Below are 20,437 nucleotides of genomic sequence, written 5' to 3'. Positions count from 1 at the left end.
TTCTTTTCCCCACTGTCAGATCCACGTCGTGCCATCTTTGTAAACATTTATAACTACAAGATAACCAAATACCCCAAATAGTTTTTAAAAAGGGGACTGTTGGAATGAGGGTGAGGATGTGTCAGCACTTGAATGAGTAAAAGAAGTTCAGTTGTGCACAGAAATCCTTCAAAGAACCCATTAAACCCATGGGATGGGAGTGGGAATTCACAGAGGAAGATCCAAAACTTTGGTACCTCCTCAAGGTCCTTGCCAAGCCAAACCTTTCTCTGATTCCTCACACGGGCTGGTCTGGCAGAAAATAAACTCAAAAATGATAAAATCATTGCAAAACCACATGGTAGAGATTGATATCCAAGTAAATATCTCTTCACAGATTCATGGAATGGTTTGGGGTGAAAGGGACATTAAAGATCTCCTGCAACTGGTGATATTTAACAACCTCACACTCAATTCAATAGAATATTTTATAGAGGTCACTCCTGTTTGGTTTTGGAAGAGCTTTTTTGCATCATCCCTTCCCAGCAGTGTCCAGCAGGACCTCTGCTCACTCCCAGCCCTTCTGTGCCCATTAAACAACAGGCACCTTTCATTTCCCTTCATTAAACCCAAGCTGAAATTCTTCTACTTCATAATATAAATGTAATTCTTTGCTAACTTTGCCCAAAACATCTTTTTATTCGAGTGAAAAGAGATTTTCTGCAGAGCAGTTACAGCTCCATAGAAGGTCTGAGAGATGCTTAATTACAGGGAGGCTCTGGAAATAAAATGTCACTTTTAGAATTCTGTCCTCTGGGATTTCTACAAAGTTCCTAATCACAGGAGTTATTAAGAAGAGGTTTAACAGAGCTTTCAAAAGAGGAGAATGGTTTAGAAATAAATGAATGTGCTATTAAAAATCCTGATAATGCCTTAATGAAGTAAAAACATTTTTCTTTGTGGTGGAAGTAAACAATGAATCACTTCTTCAGATTTCTTCTCGTTTTTGTGCAGCACTGATGCTCTTTTCTTGCTGTAAAGATCCAAATCAGGATCCTTAACCTCAACATTTCTCCATTTTGTCACTGCCATGGGAGCAGCCCTTTTTAAAAAAGGGACAATTGAGGAATCCCAGGAATAGAGTGAATCTGTTCCCTTGCTGAATTCCCTTGGAGCTGGAGATTCCAGGGTGAATATTCTGCCTCAGGAGCAGAACTGAGCAGCCAAAGGAGAAAAACTTGAACTCCAGCTCCTCCCATCCTCCCCAAATCACTGCAGAACTTGTGCAGGTTCATTTTCTCCTCTTCAGCTCCCCAGTCCTTTTTTTTTTTTTTTTGGTATTTCACCAGGACAAATTGAGTCTGAGCAGCCCTAAGCACTGAAAGTCCAGCTCTTTTTATGTGAAAATGTTATTAAAGCAGCTGATGTTGAAATGGAAAGAGTTCACATGGCTGGCAGCTTTCATTAAAAAGAAAAGAGAAAGGGTCAAAAAAGAGTTTTGTCACTTAGAGTTGCAGGAAAAACTTTGGAAATAGGAACAGCACAAATCCCCTAAAACCAGAGTTGAAATGAAAACAACAGAAAAACTCTGCAGTGCTCCTGGTTTTTAACAGCCAAGAACCTGAATTGAAAACCCCATTTAAGGGTACTCAGTAAAGGGAATTTTGGGCCCAGACTTAGCAGATTTTAGAGAAAATCACAGACCAGCCAAAGTTTTCAGACAGCTGGAAAAATAATACCTATTTTCTTTTGATAACCTAAGCAAAGTACCACAACATGAAAGAGACTCACAGTCAGGGATTTTCATTTTGAATTTAACACATCAACAAAATATTTCTCCATGAAAAAAGCAATTTTGAGCCTCTCCAAATGTTTCTGTTCACTCCAAGCACAATGCTTCTTTGTGATTTACGAGCATTTAAACTTTATTTAACATCTTCTCCCTTCTTTATAGGGCAATTTTTGAATAGGAATGCCAAGAAATGAAATAAAATAGCCCATGTGTGTTATTGTACCAGCCTCTAAATCAACATTATCCTGGAGTGCAGAAACTCCTTTTTTTTTTTCTGTGGGTCTTTGGAATGCAGCCCTGGTGACGCCTTGACACCGAGCTCTAAATCACAGCCGTGAACAAATGTGTTGTAAATGTGCAAAAAAGCTTTTATTAATATCTGCCTGTGCCTCAGTCGTGCAGAAACCCCCCCCAGTGATTTGCAGGGCCCATAGGAGGAGGGGATTAATCTGCTCATGGAGATTTGGGGACCCTCTGGGGTGCTGGGGGTGCTGGCAGGGGATCCTGGCTCCCTCTGTGCCCCCTTCCATGGATTTTTGTCTGCTCAGGGAGCACAAAAGATGTCAGAAATTGAATGAACCAATGTTTTTGTTTTCCCTGCTCAAAAGATGCCAGAGCTGGAATAAACCAATGTGTTTATTCCCCTCCAGCAGTGATATTTCCAAAACACCATCCCCCAAAATTGCCCTGGACATCCCCGAGGGCTGCTGCTTCTCAATGCTCCCAAAAATGATGGGTTTTGGGGATGCCTCTGTAGGTGCAGCCACAATGCTCAGAATCCCAGAATGGTTTGGGTTGGGAGAGATCTTAAAGATCATCCAGTGCCACCCCTGGACACTGTCCCAGGGTGCTCCAAGCCCTGTCCAGCCTGGCCTTGGGCACTGCCAGGGGTGTGCTGGCCTCAGGAATGAGTGCACTGAGGTCTGGTGGCAGTCACAGAGTTATTCCAGCAAGGATGATGAGCTCTCCCAGGTACAGGTACAGCAGGACTCCCCCATCACCTGTGCATTATTCCTGCCAAGGAGTGGCCCAGCCTCCCTCATCTGAGTTATTTTCCATGTCCTCCTCCTGCTCTTGACTGAATTTATGGGAGGGACAAGGAGGGACAACACCTCCAGGATTGCTTCGAACTGAAAATATAAAACAATGGCAAATGACGCATTCAGAAATAGCCATCTAAAAATTTAAATAAGGTTCCACAGACTTCACTCTGAATGCCCCTGGCCAAATCCAGAGTCTAGGTAAGGATGTGACATTTTTCTCTCTCTCTCTGACCATTATCTAATCTAAAAACTGGGGGAGAGGGTGGGGAATCAGCATTATTAAAATAGCCTGTATAAAATCTTCCCTGGAAAATTTACCATGAGGAAAAGGTCAGTTGGACATTTTGACAGCACAGTACAATGAGGGCCTCTAAATAGCTTCAATCATTCAGGCCTTTTTATTAGGAACTTCTTTTGTCAGTTCCTAGCACTAAATACTTGAAAATAGGTCTGACGTAGCAATTAAAATGTCATATTAATCATACTGGTGTGCACTGTTTCTTTACTTAACCTATTTTATAGACACCAATAGATTTCAGTAGTGAAAAGCAGCTACAAAAATGTTTGTCATCTTTATGGAATGAAACTGGAATAACTCTGAAGAGCAGAAGTTTTTGGTAAGGTGTGTTCAATAAGATAAATGGAATCGTTGCATTTGAGTCATCACTTCCTAACAATTGTTTTTTTCCAGATTGCCTTCAGTGAAATGTCCAACACAAACTTTCCTCATTCATGTCCCTGGTTGTCTCTTTGTGCTGCTTTTCCAGTCCCATTCCAACCACTCTGCTGCCATGGGTCCCATCCCCTCAGGTATAATCCAGTTTTTCCCCTGTAAAGCATCCATAGCTCTGTCTGTAGATTTGCATTGGGTTAGTGTTATGGTAAGAAGTAAAATAAAAACTGAGGTGCTTAAATGCAGGGTTTTATAAAAAATGGAGAGGCCAAACCTCCTCCAGCTCTTGGGGCTGTCAGGAGCAGCTTTCCCTTCTCTGTGCACCACTTGCTGTTCTTAGAATCACAGAAAATCATGGGCATCATGGAATGGTTTGGATTGGGAGGGACCTTAAAGCCCATCCAGTGCCACCCCTGCCATGGCAGGGACACCTCCCACTGTCCCAGCCCCAATGTCCAGCCTGGCCTTGGGCACTGCCAGGGATCCAGGGGCAGTCACAGCTGCTCTGGGCACCCTGTGCCAGAGAATAGGGACTCCCCACCCTATTCACCCTGAAATCCCTTTTTCCTGGCAAATTTGAGCCAAGAGATCTTTTCTGGAGCTCTCACTGCAGTGGGCTGTGGGAGACTGCTACCATGATTTAATTACATTATTCTGCAGCCCTGCTGTCCCAGGGATTTTAAAGAGAAAGAGCACAAATCTTCCCTGGGTCCCAGTGCCCTCAGCAGATTCAAAGCCTGTGCAGTTTGAGTGAGTTTAGAATTTATTTGAAAGCCCTCTTACACCAGTACAATTTATCCACAGAGATCAGCAGTTTACATCGTATTGATTAATGCAGTTATTGATTTATTCTGCAATTGTACTGGCCAGGTTTATACAGCACTGGAAAGTGCTATTTTCCAGGAGTGATTGACTTCTTTCTTTATTGACTAAAATGAGCTGATAAAAATCATCCACTGGCTGAGCTAGAAGTACTTTTTTTTTTTTTTTTTTTTTTTTTTTTTTTTTTTTTTTTTTTTTGTATTGCTGCTTCCAGCAGAGAAAAGTAGGAGACAAACCCTGCTGCAGAGCAGAGAAAAGAAGTTCCAGTGTTTGACCCCTCTGGAATTACCCTGCCTGGGCTAAGTGCAGCCCCAGGTGAGCCAGGTGAGAAGCTGGAAGGCTGGGATGGTGAAAAGGCAGGCAGAAATTTGGAGCTGGGGGAGGATTAACCTGCTCTTCCTTCCCTCTTCAATACCTGTACGTGCTTCTTGGAGCTTTCTGCTGCTCCTAAATGTCACTGTCCCCTTCCCCACATGTGGGAGCTCCAGGTGGGCTCCTCAGGAGGGTTCCAGGTGTCCCCCCAAGGATGGAATGGTGCTTGTCCTGTTTTAGGGAAGTGCTGGCTGCAGTTGGAGTTTTTTGCAGCATCCCGTGGCTTTGCAGTGCCATAAATTGAATATAACAGCCCCTGATCCTGGCTGCTCCAAGGTTTTCCCAGTTTGAGGGAGGAGCCCTGAAACATTTGGCTGTTAATCACATCAGCTCCGAGCTGCTCTCATGGTGGAACTGCTCCATCAGACCAAGGAAATTCCACTTTTTAACAAGTACCAGGGTGCAGAGCTCCATCCAGCCCTTCAAACATCCCAGCTCCCTGCCTAGAGGGTGAAACACTTTTCATTTCATGTCATCTGTGCTGCTTGCAGTTTACAAGTCAGTATTGCTATATTCATATTTTTAATATATATATTAACCTCTTTTTATGTTTGTATTTTCTAGTGAAATATGTAAAACAAAATTAACACACATCCATAAAGAGCTCTTGCAGAAAACATCCATGAAAACCACACTGCTGCAGTTCAGAAATACTCTAACAGAAAAGTTCTTCCAGGCCATTTAGTTTCACAAGGCTTTTAAAATTTCTCTTAAAGTCTGACTTATAAACTAAACCTTTTATCCTATTTAATATGCACACACATCTCTCCCAATATCCAAGCATCACAAGTTACAAGAGAGAACTGTGCTCTGCTGTTGTAATTTTGGCAAAAGGTGAAGTTTATTCCATCAAGCAATGGATTTAAGGCAGGGGATAGTCTGGGGTTATGGATTTTCATTCCCACTGCTCTGCTCAGGGGGAATTTCTGTCCCCAGGGAATGAGTGCACAGCTCTGGGGGCACCTGGGCCAAGGTGTGGTGCACAACCACCTCCAACACTGCCCACACAGGGCAGTGAGTGCACTCAGCAAAAAGGAAATTCAGCATAAAAGCATACAAATCTAAATAAAAGTTGGTAAATAAGTGATCTTTCATATACATATATATGAAATATGGATACATGCAAACTCAGAAATGTGTATGTATAGAAGAGGAGCAGGAAATAGAGAGCTGTGTAATGAAAACAGCTCCACATTTCTGATTTTCCCTCGAGTCTGAGAAAGGGAATCACAGGAGGGATCCTGCACTAGCAGGCAGGGTAGAGCACAGGGCCCAGAATAATTTATCTAATTCAGCTCTGGCACCACTTTCCTAAGCAGGAGCTCCCAATCATTCCTCTGCATTAGGAGATGTGTGCTCCTTCCTCCAGCCACTGCAAGATTTCCTCCATAAACCCATCCTGCCATAAATACAGCCCTGCCTCTCTCACTTATTAGTTGTTGGAGGAAATAAAATAACAACATGCCTTGCACTTTAAAACCTTGTTTATAAAACAACTTCATAAACCCACTCAAAGAAACATCTGAAATAAAATCATGGTCGTTGCTCCCCATCATGCCAGCCTTACAAATTGATTATTTGCTTTAAATTAAAACCATCAACTACAACAGGGCTGCTTTGTGGCACTTCACAACTTTCAGTACAATAAGCCTGCCAGCATTTATTGATTCATGGGCACTCTGGGCTCTGCTGGTACCTACCTGGGCATTTCAGAAAATTAAAGAGCCCAGCCCTAATTATTCCTTTGGGTTTTAATCACTGTGATATTCACTGGCTGGCAAAGCTTTCAGCATCGTTCAAGGTGGGCAGGATGCTGGCTGTGAATCCATTGGTATTCTTTGGATGGATACTAAAACATGAAGGGTTTTTTTCTCCAACAAAACCACAATTTCTTCTGATTTTTTCCCCTTATAATGCATTTATTTTTATTTTAGGGCTGCCAAATCCTTCTAACCAGATTTCCCCAGCTCTGTGTTTTCCAGAGCTGTTTAAGCCAAAAGTGGCACCAAAGTGCTCTCGGTGTGATGCTGTGGTTGAGCTTTGTCCCTCAGGATTTTTAGGCTCTGGACATGTCCCCTGAGGATGGGAAGGATCCAGGAATTACCTTCTCCAAAACACCCCCTGTTCTGGGAGCCAAAATTTGGCTGATTGCCCTGAGCTGTTGTTTCCTCCCTCTACACGACAACTGCTGAGAGGAAATAATTTGAAATTAGAGAATGAAATTAGTTCACAAAATACCCGCAAATATCTGCTACATAATTTTTTAATTCTTTAAAGATTAATGGCTGAGAAGAAGTGATTAATTCACGCTTTGCTTTGCAGATGATCTCTCAGGCCTCACAGCATACACGCACAGTCAATATTTTGCAAATGTTTTGATTAATAAATCTTTATATAGCCCACTGCAACTTTGTAGATTTAAATTGATGCTTGCTCTCTGCATACTGATTTTCCCTGCATGGTTTCCTGACTCGGGCTCGTTAGTCCAAAGGAAAGAAAACAAAATAAACACTGCTGAGCACAAAATATTTCACTTTTACTCCGTAAGGTATAAAACCCTTTGGAAGCCACTGAGTTCTAGGCACTGCATCAGGCAGCCGTCCCCACCTCCAACCCAGCCTGCCCAGCACCATCCCTGGACTTTTCCTGGCCCATCAGTTGCTCCCACAGCAATAAAAAATGAAAGAAGATGGGGATCAGTCTCTTCTTTCAGGGCACAAGGGACAGGACAAGGGGAAATGGCCCCAGGCTGCAGCAGGGGAGGCTCAGGTTGGACACCAGGAGGAATTTCTCCATGGAAAGGGGGCTCAGGCACTGGAAGGAGCTGCCCAGGCAGGTTTTGGAATGCCCATCCCTGGAGTGTCCAAGGAATTCCTGGACGTGGCACTCAGAGCTCAAGGATTGGGCACGGTCTGGATTGAGTGACCCTGGAGGAAAGAAAAGAAAAGAAAAGAAAAGAAAAGAAAAGAAAAGAAAAGAAAAGAAAAGAAAAGAAAAGAAAAGAAAAGAAAAGAAAAGAAAAGAAAAGAAAAGAAAAGAAAAGAAAAGAAAAGAAAAGAAAAGAAAAGAAAAGAAAAGAAAAGAAAAGAAAAGAAAAGAAAAGAAAAGAAAAGAAAAGAAAAGAAAGAGAGGAAAGGAAAGGAAAGGAAAGGAAAGGAAAGGAAAGGAAAGGAAAGGAAAGGAAAGGAAAGGAAAGGAAAGGAAAGGAAAGGAAAGGAAAGGAAAGGAAAGGAAAGGAAAGGAAAGGAAAGGAAAGGAAAGGAAAGGAAAGGAAAGGAAAGGAAAGGAAAGGAAAGGAAAGGAAAGGAAAGGAAAGGAAAGGAAAGGAAAGGAAAGGAAAGGAAAGGAAAGGAAAGGAAAGGAAAGGAAAGGAAAGGAAAGGAAAGGAAAGGAAAGGAAAGGAGAAATAAAAGATTATTATTTGGTTTCTGATGTGCAATAGGATCACTGGCAGCCGCTTTTTCTTCCCACAGCCTCTGATTCTCTTCACTTCCTTTCCTGAGCACGTTCAGTCCCCTGGTGCACTGCTCTGCTTCTCACCTCTTGTCCTGGCCCTTCTGCAAACATTCCTGCAGATCCATATAAACCCTCAGTCAGTAATCCCAGGAATTTGTGGGACAGAGAAGCTGGGTGCTGTCCCTGAGCTGTGTGGGGGCTTTGCTGTGGATCCCTGCTCTTTCCAGTTTTTCTGAGTAAAAGAAATGTTTAGTAACTCCTTTTCTTTCTCCAGACTGAACTTCGGAGTCACAACCAGTGACTTCTCCAAAGTTTTATCTTGTCCTGACATTGGATTATGGAAATGCAACAGGCACATTAATTCTAAATTAAAACATCCCCAAAAGATTGAATCATGCTTGGGCTATGCTCATCGTGCAAAAGGAACCATTTCTTATAAAGAAACCCCCATAAAAGCACTCAAGTGCCAGAGAGGATGCTCAGTACCATTTCTTTAATAGTAATGGAGAAGATTAATGAGAAAAAATGTGGACCCCAGCATTATAACTCTTGCAGCAGATATTATCATTAGGTGCATTTCACATTATCACTAATTTTGTATTCAGCATGCCAGGACCATTAATTCAGATCCATTCTGCAGCTGAATGAGGCAGATTGCTTAAGAAAATAAACGTCTCTATTACTTTTTATAGTGTTGAAATTAATTTACAGTTCCAGTTTGTGAGAACTAAAATTGAGAATTAAAACTATATTTGGTACCTGAGATTTCTCAGAGATTAGCATTCACGAGGCAGTAAAAATATTAACTGCTTTAAATAATGCTTGCAATATTTCCAGGGTTATGAAGCATCTTCTCTTAGCTCATTTTAATTTATTTAGCATCCGTCTCTCTAAGCATATTCACACCACTGGAAGATTAGAACGAGATCATTGCATTAAGAGAAATACTATTTACAATGATGTGTAGTATCTATTTCCAGGGGCTTTGGAAAGCATGAAAATAAAGATTTTGATGATGTCTTCAGGGGCTCTCCTGCTGTCTTTGTGCTGCAAGAAAAGTCAAAGTTGAGGAGAATTTCTGAGGCAAAGTGGCATCAAGTCAGAAGTGGAGTAAATAAAACCTTTATGGGAAAAGGGGAGCTCGATAAAACACACAAAGAGATGTTAGTTCTGGATTTGTCTCTGATACTCCAAAGTGATGAAGAGAGAAATGGGGGGACTGGAGTCTTCGAGTTAAGCCACAGACCCTGTAAAATTATGGGATGGTGGCATTGGATGGGTTTGGAAGGGACCTTAAATCCCACCCAGACCCATGGCAGGGACACCTCCCACTGTCCCAAACCCCAGTGTCCAACCTGGCCTTGGGCACTGCCAGGGATCCAGGGGCAGCCACAGCTGCTCTGGGCACCCTGTGCCAGCCCTGCCCACCCTGCCAGGAATAATTCCTGCCCAAAATCCCATCTAAACCAACCCTCTGTCAGTTTGAAGCCATTCCCTGTGTCCTGTCCCTCCATCCCTTGTCAATTGTCTCTCTCCATCTTTCCTGTTTCCCTTTCAAGGTCACCCTGAGCTCACCCCAAATCTTCTCCTGTCCAGGTGAACAATCCCAGCTGTGCCAGCCTTTCCCCACTGGAGAAGTTTTCCATCATGATTTTCTGGTTGTTGTCTCAGTCTCCTCTAGGAACTAAAATCCATCTTTGTGTGTCAGGGCTGTGCTGCCCCTCCTCAGCAAGCACAGTCACTGAACACACCCCTGGGTGAAAGCATTAAAAAAAAATCACAATTACTACCCACAACAGACAGAAATTTTGATGTTTGGACATGTGGGGCTTTTTAAACCTTCAGTGGGAACCCCAACCCTCAATCCTGCCTGTCAGAAATCCCCTTGAAATAAATGAAAGGCTGAGCTCCTTAAACAAGTGGTTGATACCAGCAGCTGAAGCTTGAAAAATACCAAATTTCATAAGGAAATTGGATGAGTTGGCCACAGTGTCATTGTAGGATTAGGATCTCAGTCAATAACATCTGTTCTAATATGTTCCTTGCAGAAGGAAGAAAATAGGATTTGAATTTAAATCCATAGATTGAACAAAGAGGCAGGGTGGCAGATTCAGAGCTAACAAGGTGCAATACTTCCTGTGAAGCTTTGGTAAATTCTGGTTTGATTTGGATATTTAGTGATAAAATGAAATCTCAGCTTGATTGTATCCGTCTGCTCTGAGCCCTTTCCTGGATCCTAAAACCTTGAGTTTGCTCTGAGGGGCTCAGCTGGAATAATTGGAAGGGTATTTTGGGGAAGGAGCTGCTACAAAAATCTCCAAGCACTGTTAGGACCACGTGGGATGGGAAATCGTTTTGCAGATCTCCTGCAGTAACAATTTTAAAAAGAAAATCATTGTTTGACCATTCTTCCATATAAACATCATTTCCTTTGGGTACCATTGCAGAAGAGATGATGTTCCCAAAGACTTTCTTGTTGCTTACATTGATAGTAATTTTTATTATTTCAAATTGGAGAGGTTTCTTTTAGGGATTTTAGGATGAAAGCACCTCAAGCTGAGATTTTAACAGCTGAGTTCAGACTCTGAAGCACAGAAATGGCACTGCCTCAAGTTTTCATTAAAAAAAAAAAAAAAAAAATAAAGAAAAGAAAATATGCTGTTCTTAATTCTGAAGGCTAACCCCCAAATGCCTGAGTGTCATTTTATGAAAATCTCCCTTACATCAGGAGTGAGTCTCCAGCGTTCCACGGCAGTGCCTTTGCAATAATGGTTTCAAATGGAAACATTTATTTTTCCCTGGTTTTTAGTAGCTACAGGAGAAGCAGGGGGCTAATTACCAATGCTGAGCTGCAAGGGTCAGATGGAGAGGAAAAAATAAAACTAAATGTTTCTGAAAATAGGTGAAGGATCCTGCTGTGGCAAATTTGGATGATGTAGCCTGGTGCTGTGGGGTTTTTACCCTGTAGTCTATAAGTTACAGCAGACTTGGTGTTTTTTGAGTTGGAACTGGCAGCTGCTTGTAAAGTGACACAATCAGACCTGGGAAAAACAAATTATTACAACACTGAAGGGTGATTTTCCCATTAAAAACAAGGCACATTTAAGTTTAAATATACACAATATCAGCAGCTGAGAATGCACAGAATTGCTTCAGCACAGAAATCAGCAATTCAGCAGCAGTGAGACTCCTTCAGTGCTCTTCTTGCAGGTGGGTTGGCTGCTGCAAGAGGAGTATCCAAAACAGGTCATTGAAAGAAGAAAAGACTGAGTTTAAAATTATTTTTTTACTCAGTTATGCATCCATGACATTGAAAGAAGAAAAGAGTGAGCTTAGAATTATTTTCTTACTTAGTTCTGCCTCCTTGTCATCCTAAGATCCTGGCAGGGAAACCATGTGGGGCTTCTCCCTGCCTTTTGAAGGTGGCCTTGCTGTCACAACATTGTCATGCAAAAAGGGCAAAATTAAAAGAAAAAAAAAAAACCAAATTTATGGGTGAATCAGAGTGAGCCATAGACCTGAAAAAGAGAGGTAGAAAATTGCTGAGAAGGAATGTGGGATGTGGGAGATTTACAAGCCCTGGCCTGGCCTGGTGTGGCTCCCTGAGACCACTGAGATCTGACAGAAAACCCAAAATTGCCTGATTAGGTGAGTTCTGACAGAGCCCAGAGCAGCAGCAGGAGAGCAGCACATTTCAGGCCATCCAAAATTCTGGATATCCCCTCCCTGTTCCCTCCAGCACAGCAAGAGCAGCTGGCCTTGGGCTCCAGCTCGCCCTGGGAGCCCTTCCCGTGCCAGCACTGGCACACACTGCCAGACATTTGTGGATATTTCACTTCAGCATCTTGCAGAAAGCTTTGGGAGCCTTCCAGACTCCAAAACGAAAGAGTTAAACCCCTTAGAGGATCACCCTCCATCCTCCCAGCTGGGGATCTGCTCTTTTCCATGGGTGCCACAGCCAGATCCATCTCATCCAACACCAGAAAGCCACGGGCATTTACTGAGCAGAGCACTGGGGGCATAAATGAGATTAAACACCCACCCACATGGACCAAGCTAAAGCAAATGGAAAAGTGGAGGAAATCAGCCCTCAGGGCAAGCTGGAATACAGATTTTTTTTATTTTTTTTTTTTTCTTCCTTTCTGGGAAGCACTGAGTAAAAGGTCTCCTTCGTTCTGATCAGCTCAGATGCAGCATCTCGCTGCAGCCAGGGAAAGGCAGGCACTAAGAAGTTCTCAGAAGAAATAAAGAAGTTGAGAAAATCATTTTATTGCCTGACAGAAGGGGAGGCTGCCTTAATTTTGTTGTCACTGGGAGTCTAAATGTATAAGGACAGCTGCTGTGCTCAAGCAACAATGCAATCAGTTAATGCTTTCAGCAGGGAGACATTAGCTGCTTCTGCCTCCTGCCAGGCAGGGAGAAACAAAGTTTACCAAAAAAAGGGGAAAAAAGGGAAACTTTTAGACATTTTTTCCTATTTTTTTCCTCTGCTTTTTGGGCAAAGGGAGAGCGAGGCCCATAGAAGAAAAGGGAGTGATTTCCAGGAGGTTCCTCTTACCCCCTTTTGGTGTTTGGTGCCCTGAATGTGCCTTGTCCATCACATTTTCTGCAGCAAAGCCACATAATTACAAATATTAAACAGCACGTGACAGGGAACAGAGAGAGGGTCACACAGCTACTCTCGGTATTGACCAAAAAATGATCAAACAGCAGAATGTTGACTGAGGTTTCAAACAAAGCCACAAAACCAGGAAGAATTTGCCCTACACAGAGCCAGAATTGGCATCAACAAAATGGAAACATTTGCTATTTTTACATCCCCAATTTGAAGAGAAGGTAAAGGAGAACAAATGAGGAAGTAAAACTGTGTAAACTCAGCGATGTGTTCCTGCCTTGGAGCTGGAATAAGGAAGGCTCCTGCTGGAGGAACAATCCTCTCATCTCACCTGGAAAAATTCCGAGGTGATAAAAAGGAGAAACAAAGGAACCTTATCTTGGAATAATGATGTGTTCAGGCAGCTCATGAGAAACAGGAAAATGGGGGGAAAAAGAAGGAAGGAAGGAAGGAAGGAAGGAAGGAAGGAAGGAAGGAAGGAAGGAAGGAAGGAAGGAAGGAAGGAAGGAAGGAAGGAAGGAAGGAAGGAAGGAAGGAAGGAAGGAAGGAAGGAAGGAAGGAAGGAAGGAAGGAAGGAAGGAAGGAAGGAAGGAAGGAAGGAAGGAAGGAAGGAAGGAAGGAAGGAAGGAAGGAAGGAAGGAAGGAAGGAAGGAAGGAAGGAAGGAAGGAAGGAATCCATTGGGATTTTGAGGACCTCAGTTCCATTTTCTGCAACAGAATTTTCTATGCCCTTTCACAATCCAGTTAGAACTTGACTCAGAAACTCAAAGACCAGGTTACTCTTAAACCCATATCTCAGAAAAAAATAAATAAAATTAAAGAATCAGGTTTTATGGGCAAGTCAAGCAGGTGGAATTTGGCTCTTTCAGTCAGCAAGTCTGAAGCATAATGAGAACATTAAAATTAGAAAGGGAGAGAAAATATTGCCTTAAAGGAAACAGGAGAATGTGGATTTTGTAACTTGAATGCTCTCAGGCCATCACAAGCTGAAATGAAAGAATTTACCTAAGGTAGCTCTAAGATCCAATCTTGGTCTTATTAGTAATTATTGCATGTTGAAAGTTTAAATATTTCATATAGAAGAGATTAAAAGATTGCAAGAGAAACTGAATAATCTCCACAGACTTCAGAAAGCATAAAGGCCAAAACCAACCTGAAAGGAAAAGAACACGAAACTCCATTGTTAATTAAATCCCTTATTTATCACATTTGTCTTAATTTCAAATATTTATTGATAAAGGATTTAAATAAGGAATGACAGATTAATCCTTTCTTTGGGACCAGTGATTATTTGAAGGAGTACTGAAAGCAGCAGAATGAATGTCAGACAGGCTGGACAGAAAGCACAGCTCAGTTTAGATATTAATCTGCAAAAGTGGATTAATAAAGTCAGGGTTAGACACTTTCAACCAGGGTTTTATTCAGTCTGGGGAACAGCATGGACAAAGAATTCACTGATGTTGAATAGCTCAGAGAGACCACCAGGGAGGGAGATGGAAAACAAACCTCAGATCATTTGAAAAGATTAAACACTGCCATAAAGTAATTTAATCACTTGTACTTTTGGTTGTTTTGGGGACATCTTCAGAGCTGCTTTATCCTCCTCTCTCTTGCTTTGCTCCCTGGAAAGGGCTCAGAGCTGTGGCTGTGAGAGCCCCAGGAAAGGCACCACCACATCAAATAAAGCCACACACAGACTCATCTCTAAACTCTCTTGTTAATTAAAAGACAAACATCAGAGCCTGGCCGTGTTTCCAGAAAAAAAAAAAAAAAAAAAAAAAAAAAAAAAAAAAAAAAAAAAAAAAAAAAAAAAAAGATAGGGAGAAACTTTGAGAAACTTTTGTCACAGTCTCAATGACAACCAGATCAGGTTTCTCATAATATTGATCAAACATCAAGTACAAGAGGGTGAGATGGCAAATGGAACTCAGGAAAGCAATGAGTGAGGACTCAGCAAAAGCATTCCTTGGGCATCGTTCTGCTGATACAATTCAGTAAATTTATCTTTGAAAAATGGAATTATTAAATTGCAATTACAGTCATCAACAAAAATTACACCATTTTTTGTCAAAGGTGCTTCATGCCCTCAGTGTCTTTAACAACTGAATCCAAAGAAGGTCTGGTTTGATCCAGGCTGTTGGACAAGAGGTACCTGATGTGCAGGCTGGAGAAGATTGGCTTGGAGAGATCTAAAATGAGCTGTCAAGCCCTGCCTTGAGTGTTCTGGACAGGATTCTGAAGTCACTGAGCCCTAAATATATTGAGGAAAAACGTGGAGCTAAATGAAGATACAAATAAATGAAATTGAGAGAGTGCCTTACTTTTGCAGATAATAGAATAACAAAGATATTTCTATGGCAATCAAGAAAATATGGCCAAGACTGAAAAAAAATTCATTGTGATCAAGCAGAAAATACAGCTGTGAACAGCAGATATTAGACCTGATGGAAAAAAAAATCATCTCTAGAATTCTTCTTTGTCAGGAATGAAGCTGACACACCATTTTGGCCCATCATCTGCCTTCCCATGATGCCACTGTGTTCTAAATGAGATAATATAATCACTTCCCCCTCTTTGAAATGATTGTGTCATGTTGTGAACAGTTCAGGAGGTGCCACAGATGAGGGAACTGTAAACATGCCAGTGGTAAATGAGAGGCAATCAATTTATTTTAATTAACTTAAGCTTTTTCTTATTTTTGTGAGTACAATGTGATATAAGATGATGTTCTAATCAGAAATTATCAGCGAGGTCTCTTGCAGGCTGTTTATAAAGTCTCTTGCTGTTGCTGCAGGTGAATTAAATAAACATTTTCCAGGAACCTTTGTGCAGTATTTGTTTCTAAACAGAGCCCTGAAGAGAAGGAACCTCTCAAACAGGGTCTGCTCCAAAGGTCAAGTGATTCCTGGGGAAAGGGATTGCAGGATTGCAGGATGCTCTTTCCCACTTCTTCTGTTTCAGAAGTGTTATTTGTATGTTTAAAAAGCAAATTACAAGCAGAAATTATCCTCCAGTTCTAGAAAACCTCCCAGATGTTATCAGGCATTCCCATCACAAAAAAAAATAAAAATAAAAAAAAAATAGGGAGGAGTGTTTTGAACACAGATGGGGATGTACAGTGAAAACTGCTGAGAAAATATTTAAGAAAAAAAAGAAAAATCACTTTCCCACTGTTTTCTATAAACATTTCAGCCTTGTTTGATGCTTCCCCAAGAGATTCTATTCCAATGCCTCTCCTTGAATTGCATCCTTAACAGAGACTTGATGAGGCTGCAGAGTTTCAACCATTGCATTCTTCCTTTAACCTCTGCTTGCAATTCCATTCGTGGGGGATCTACATCCAGATGAGAGAAAAAAAAAAAATCTTCCTTTCTTCAGAGCTGATTTATTTTGTTGGCAATTTCAGTTCTTCTGTCTCTACAAAACAAGGAGACTTTTCCTTCCTTCAAATCAGAGCTAAGGAATGCACAAACGAGAAGATGTGCCAACTTCAGCTTCTCTCCTCTGAGCTCCTTTGAAATCATTTCCCTTGAACTTCCATCTTTAAAAACAGCAGATGACTTTAAACAACCCTCAGAACTCTCTAGAGGCATCTGTAAAATGTTTTCTCCCAGGAAATCAAAGGCAGGAGACCTTTGTTTCTCGAATCCTATGATAAATAAGGAACTCTGACTTAAAATATATATATATAAAAAACATAGGAGTCATGTTAAGATCTTGTCATGCTGTAGAAAGTCACACTTGACTTGCAGTTTGGAGAGGATTTCAGGGTGTACTTCAAAGCCTGTTTATTTTCCCAGACTTGCCAGAAAAAAGGCTCTGAGGGGAGGTTTTGTGTTCAGGAGAGCAGCATCTCCCAGGGTGGGTTGAGTGGGGATATTGACCCCCCTGTCCCTGATACCTGCTCTGGGTTAATCATCCCAGCAAGGAAAGGGATCCTCCACTGAGAGTGAAGTGACAGAGTTAAAGCAAAGTTAAATCCTGGTCTTGGATTGAAAATATCTGGGGAATTCTCATCCTCAGTTAGAGCTCAGTGGTGTTGCTGAAGAGCTGACCTCAAAATAAATTAAAATAAAAATTTTAAAAAAAAGGAGTTTTAGCAAAGAATTGGAGTGGGGATGAATCCCAGCATGTTTGGAAAAAGTGATAGAGAAAGAACAAGAAATTCAGGATTCCCAAAAGAGCATCAGGCAGACCATAAAGGGAACACTCAGCACTCTGCTCCACCTTCACAGATAAATTCAAATTACTCACAAAGTTTATGCTGATTTGTCTCTGCCTCACCCTTGGTAAGAATCCTTGTCCTGCATGAAAAACTAAATGAATGCTACTTAAAGTTTTGCCTTCTTGATTTGCATTTTCTATGAGACAGTAAATTAAATTTATGCTAATCTGATACATATATTCTTCCCTGAACCATTAAAGGGGAGGTGGGGCTATACAGTGCAATAGTTTAAATAATTATGGCTGTCACTCACAATTATTCAATCTGTTGTATATTAAGAACCAAGTTGCAACTAGAAATTATCCTCCAGTTCCAGAAAATCTCACAGATGTTGTTGTGCTGATCAAAGTTTTTAAAATGTTGGATATAAGTTGTGAATTCCTCAGGAATGGAATATTAGAAGAAGCTAAAAGAAATCTTTCAGTTTTAAATGGTTGGCTTTGTTTTCATACTTTCCCAATAAGGTGCAGCGTGGAACTAGAAATGACAGAATATTGTTAGGAATTATTTAAAGCTCCTATGAATAAGATCTCATCGAATCCTACTATAATTAATATCCAGGAAAACTTTAGGAGCTCATGACAGCCGGGTGACAAAGCTGCTCTGCCACTTCCAGGCTTGGCTGTCCACATTTGATATAAATTCAAATATAAATATCAAATCAAGTGACCTCCAACTGACATATTCTACAGCATATCACTGGACTGGAGAGCATCTTGTTCACCTCTGTTTTCACTCCAATTCACTGAAAAAAATCAATAACTTTTGGTGTGAATAGAATCCTGTTTCTGGTATAGGTGGCATTATCACTAAAAACATGTGGCTCTTTGAGTGATGTGACAGATCCTTTGAAATGCAAAGGTAAGACCAAGTTATTAAAGCTCATTTTTTTCTGCTCAAGTATTTTTAGGCTGCTCTTGCCTTTGATTTCCAGCACTGAATTAACAATGTGGGCATCACAATAGAGGTCACAGGCAAGAAGAGACAAAAATCGGGTCTGAAGCTGTACCCAGGCAGATCCTCTGGTTCCCAATCCATCAATCCCAAAATGTGCCCTCTGGAAAGTGCCAGCAGAGATCTCTGCATCCCAATTTCTGCATCCCAATCCCTGAATCCCAATCCCTGCATCCCAATCCCTGAATCCCAATCCCTGCATCCAAATCCCTGCATCCCATTCTCTGCTGGCTCACTCTGATTGTGTAAATTGTTTGTGTAAATAAGGCTCAGCTCAGCCTCAAATTTTTGTGTGCTGAAGGCAAGTCAGAGGATGGATTTCTGCAGTGCTTTGCAGCATTGTGGTAATGCATGAATCTTTAAAAAATAGCAGGAGATGGGGAATGGAAATGGGGCTGATGCCAGTACAGAATTCCCAGGTTTGAGATGCTTCCAGCCAGAGCCTCTGCTCTCTGCTCAAGCTGCTCTAATGCTGGTCTGGGTGGCCAAAAGCAGTTTTGAGCCAAACTTTTAGTCTGAATCCACTGGGAGGAATGGGCTAATGGCAAAGGAGACAATATCCTGGAATGGATGTGAGTGCATGCACTTCCAGCTGGGGGGGGAAAGGCTGAACAAGAGCTACAAAAATCCACCGAGCACTGCCCTGGGTGATGCAGAGCTGCAAAGAGATCTCAGTCCTTGGAAGATGGATTGAAGCTCGGGAGGGGAGTGAGGAAGCAATGAGGTGTCTGGGTGTAATATTGCAGATTTTGTTGGGATTTAAGCAAGCCCCTGCACTCCACAGTGGCCACGTTCTGCATGTCAGCTCTCAAAATTTGCAGCTAAATCTTTGTTCTGTGACATTTAGCATCACTCTGCTTCAGCAAAGGTTGTTCCTTTCTTGCTTTTTTTTTCCTGGTGCCTTCCTGACCTGTCTTGAAAGTCAGCACTGCCATCAGTCTGGGCTGACACTCAGAAAATAGTGACATATCGACTTTTACAAGGGATGCCACAGCATGAATAGATGAGAACTTGTCTAGCTTGGATTTTCCATATGAAAGGAAGTGTCAACAAAAGAGAGGAAAGTCCCCACACTTCACCCACTTAATGAATCCCCCTTGTCCATGTACATGCATAATTCAGTGCTCCGTGGAATGCATCTCCTGAGAGAAAAGAGGTGAACTAAATTAAAACTTTTAACACAAATTTATTTTCTTTTTTCAATCGTGAAAGCACATTTCTTCAAATTCTGAAGGAATGAAGTTAATTGGTTTGAGCTGTGTGCTGCTCTGGAAGGGGAGGCTTGAGATGAATCACAACAATTTGCATTTTCTTCAAGAGTCAATACAATGTTTCTTCTCAGAGCTTCTTAGAGTTTTAAAAATCATGAATTGTCCTTCTTCTTCTGCCACTTTCTTGGGAGCACAGAATAAGTGAGGCTGGATGAGGCCTCAGGTCTCAAATCCAACCTTGGGCTCAAAGAAGTTCAGCCAAGAGCTCTGACAAGTTTATCCTGTTCTTCTCTGCATATAATTTTATTTTTCTTACAAAAAAGGAGGAATTTCTTGCCCTTATTACACATTATCCATAATTTTGGAGTCTCTTTGTGATCCCCAGTAATCACTGAACACAAACAATCCTGGGTATAACAGATGACCACACAAAAATCAACAAATTGTAGAGACAAAGGTGTGGCACTGGGGTGACCCCACACTCACCTGCTGGGCAATTCCTCATCCAGGAGGTTCCTCAGAGGGAAAACTGCAGGGGACAATTCCTAGGACAAACCACCTGCCCTGTCCTCTTGGCCAGAAGCTTTAGAATTCTAAATAAAATGGCTCATTGGGAATGGTTCAAACTTAAAACTTTTCGAAAACTTTACAAACTTCAGCCAAAATTTGCAGAAGTGTCCTGAGTTTGTCGTGCAGAACCAAGGAATTTCTAGAAAAATCTCTTTCCCCTTTCTCAGCTGCTTTGTAGTCCCACAGAGCCACTCAGGGCTGTCATACCCTGAACAAATCCATAGTGAGAGCACTAATTGACTCTGGCTGATTAACAACTGACAAGTGCTCAGTGGTGCACTGAGCAGAGCCGGTGCTGGCTCCAAAATTGCAAATGCTCACATCTACCAGAGCTGTCACCGAGTGGAATTTTTTTTCTCTGGCAGCTCCAATGCAGAGGTCAAAAAGGGAACCAGCAGAGCAGCGTGAGGAGCAGCTCAGTTTTGCTGCACAGTTGATTTCTGGCCTCTGGGAACACATTTCCTGCAGTGCCCAGTGACACATTTTCCTAACAGCACGTATTAATTCCATAGCTGATCCCAGCCATACCACATGCAAGTTGTTTCCTTTCAAGAGTTATCATGCATGGAATTATTTATTATTGTATGGGAGTGTTTTAATGGAATAATGGTTGTCTCAATGCCCTAAAGCTGTAGGGTCATTTAAATGCAACTGTCAGATGAAAAGAAAAGCCACACGCTGCTTGTAAAGCTGCAGGACTTACTTGTTAGATTAACATTTCAGCC

This window comes from Sturnus vulgaris, chromosome 11, assembly GCF_052056855.1.
Source record: "Sturnus vulgaris isolate bStuVul1 chromosome 11, bStuVul1.hap1, whole genome shotgun sequence".
Classification (NCBI taxonomy): Eukaryota; Metazoa; Chordata; class Aves; order Passeriformes; family Sturnidae; genus Sturnus; species Sturnus vulgaris.
The sequence above is the reverse complement of the archived record's forward strand: the minus strand, read 5'-3'. Positions refer to the sequence as shown.